This window comes from Solanum tuberosum, unplaced genomic scaffold (assembly GCF_000226075.1).
Source record: "Solanum tuberosum cultivar DM 1-3 516 R44 unplaced genomic scaffold, SolTub_3.0 scf00875, whole genome shotgun sequence".
Lineage (NCBI taxonomy): Eukaryota > Viridiplantae > Streptophyta > Magnoliopsida > Solanales > Solanaceae > Solanum > Solanum tuberosum.
Window position 1 is genome coordinate 23409 of NW_006239825.1, and position 3508 is coordinate 26916.

Genomic DNA, 3508 nt, shown 5'->3' on the forward strand with positions numbered 1-3508 from the left:
TTTCCAGCTCGCATACTCGTATATTCCATGTACTGATGCCAGTTGGCCTGCATTTTATTATGATGCAGACATAGAAACCCAGGATCAGCATCCGGAATGTCGTTGATCCAGTTGAGCACTCCAGAGCCTGTGGTGAGCCTCCTTGCATTCTGGAGGACTTAATTATTTTGTGTTCTTAGTTTTTGTTTTATTAGGATGTTGCGGGGTCTGTCCTAACATCCATCTCAGTATTTTAGAGGCTTCATAGACAGACAGTCAGTCAGTTAGTTTTGAGTCTCTCATCTATATATATATGTAAATATTCTATTTTGAAATTCGAGTTGCCTTTATGGCCATATTTTATAAGTTAAGTTATTTTGTAATATTGCATTGAGTTATTCTGTTAAGGTTTCCCTTTTAATAATGACCTTTAAACTAAGATTATGAAAGGTCTTGTTTTTCATAATATCTATAACAATCAGAGAGTCATTACTAAAAAAGTTATCAAAAATAGATCTCAAATTGGAGATCAAATAAGTATTGATCAGGAAAAAAAATGAATCATAAGAATTCAATTTATCAACATTATAAGGTCGGATTTTTAATTACTAAATAATAAAATGTATCATTGGGGGTTTAGATCTCAATCTTCACAATGACAAGATATTTCCTTTCACATAACATGTATTTTGTTTATAAAGATAATATTTCACTGAACATGCTTACCAAAATGGTCCATTACATATAATTATGAAAAATCAATAAAAAGTGAATGTTTCCGTGCGTATTATCACATTATATAGTCTTCATTGCACTTGGTTGAATGATATTTTATCAAATAATGAGTGTAAGGAAACACATGTCACACCAATAATTGTCCATTCAACATGACATTTTTTATCTGATAAATAATATAAGCATAAATAAATAAAAAGTATATGGTCAATTACAATCGTCCATTAATGCAAATAATTACCATATCCACTACATTATAGTCAACTACATTATAGATTAAGCAAATAGTCCACACAATTAGTATCTCCTAAAGTGGAAAACAAATGCACTGATCTGGATAAGTGTTATGGAAATGCTAAGTGGCTCCAAAAGTGGAAACTTAGATACTGCTCCGCTCATTTTTATTTGTCTATATAACTTTTTATTTTTCATTTTTTATATTCAATATTAATTACTTACTCCCTTACTATTTCTTACAATTAATATGAATATTATAATAAAATACTTACATTTATTATTATTTCTTTAAAGTTGCGCAAAATTTAAAACAGATAAGTAAAAATGAAAAGGAAATAAAAAAAATATTAGGTGATCAATTTAATAACGGATCCACTAAGGCATGTGAGGCTCTTCAAATATATTTGCTCCTATGCATATTTGTTATAATACTTTTTGCTTGATCACATTTCTTATAAAATCACTAACATCGAAAAAGTAGAAAGAGTTTTCACTAAATTATCTTTAATTATATAGTATTAATTAAATATAACTTCTTAGTTATAAAATAATTCATTTATTTAAATAGAGATAACTTTAGAAAAAATAATTAATAGCTTCTTCATTTCCCTTTTGTTTTTGAGCAACTTTCACATATAGCAAACACAAAAATCATATTTGTATTGAGTGAGATCTGGGAGACGGGAGAGAGGAAAATGAAAATATATGTATATATACAATTTTCTCTCGCTTTATACAAACACAAACACGAACACATTTTATACATTTGCATTTGTGTAAAAGCGAGAGAGGCGAGGGAGAGAACGAGAGTGGCGAGCGAGATTCACCAGGAGAGAGGCGAAATAGCAACAGTTTGCTATGAAGTACAATTAAATCAAACTATGTTTATAACATTTAATTTGAATTAATAGTTTGCTATTATATACAATTTTCCCTTTGTTTTTCCCGTTGGCTCTATTTTGTTTTGTTGTTTTATGTCTGAGATTTGGGCCATTTGTTGGGCCGGATCTTTTTTTTTGGGGAAAACAACAGAATACTTTTAAATTCAAAATATTTATCAATGACCTTTTATTTGTAGAGATTTTTTTATAGGGAAAATTGTACAAAATAACAAACTATTAATTTAAATTAAATACTATACCATAGTTTCATTTAATTCTAATTTGTAGCAAATAGTTTGCCACTCGCCCCTCTCCCCAGCTAATCTCGTTCGCCACTCTCCCTCGTCTCTCTCACTTTATACAAACACAAATGTATAAACTGTGTTTCTGTTTGTATAAAGCGAGAAAAAATTATATATACACATGCAAATACATATGTCTTCGTCCTATACACTTATAATTATACAATACAATTTTTTCCCTGTTCAGTTCTCTTTTGTCTTTCTCTCTTTATCACTTTATACAAAAACAAATTATACAAAATACAATGTATAATTTGTGCTTGTATAAAGCGAGAGAGAGATTTGTATACAAATCTATCTGTATACAAAAAAATAGTTACATATACATATACATATACATATTTATATTTAAATACATATAATACACATATACATATACGATTGAAAATCACAACAAAAAAACATATATACAAAAATACGGTAGATATACATTACAAATTTTTATGTATAATTATACCGAAATATACAAATACAGATTTTTATGTATATGTATATTGAAATATACAAATTAATAGCCATAACAAAGTTTGTTATGGAACGCAATTATACAAATTATAGCTATATCATACAAATATGATTTTTATGTTTGCTAAACCTAAAATTTATTCTTTTTTTATAAATAAATATAGTTTGGATCATAATTATGAATTGTAACTACAGTTTTCCTAATTGCTATTCATAGCAACAAGTTCAGAGAGGAGAGAGGCAAACAAATTGTATCTCAAATCCAATTTATATCTCAATTGAAATTGTGATACATAGATAACAGATACACATATCCACATATACACAACCTCCTCTTCCTCTGATCTCAAATATTGTCCGCCTTTGTTCTCTCTCTTTTAATCTCATACACATATACACAAATAACATATCACACTTTATCACTCCTAAAATAAATACACACATACAATATGTATCAATATTTTGTGATTCATGAATGGCAAAAAACATTGATACAATATTTGAGTATTGTATCACCGCTAAAATAAGTATACGGATACAATTTTTCTGATAATAGTTGTATCAATTTTTTTCGATACATAGATATAGCTTGATAGATGTATTATTTTTTTATACACAAATATAATTTTTATCCCTAATATAATTTGATTGTATCAATATGTATAAATCGAAGAAGATATATTTTGAGAATATGCATATTAGTTTTTCTACATACACGGTATTCAAGTGGATTTACATGTATCTGAGATACATAGACATATTTCGGTAGCCTCACTCGCCTTCCTTCCATCTTGCTCGTCACTCTTCTATGTATATGTCACACCTGATACATACAGATACATGTATTAGTGTGATTCACATGTATTTAGGATACATAGCTATCTCGCTTGCTTCCCTCCCTATTTTAAT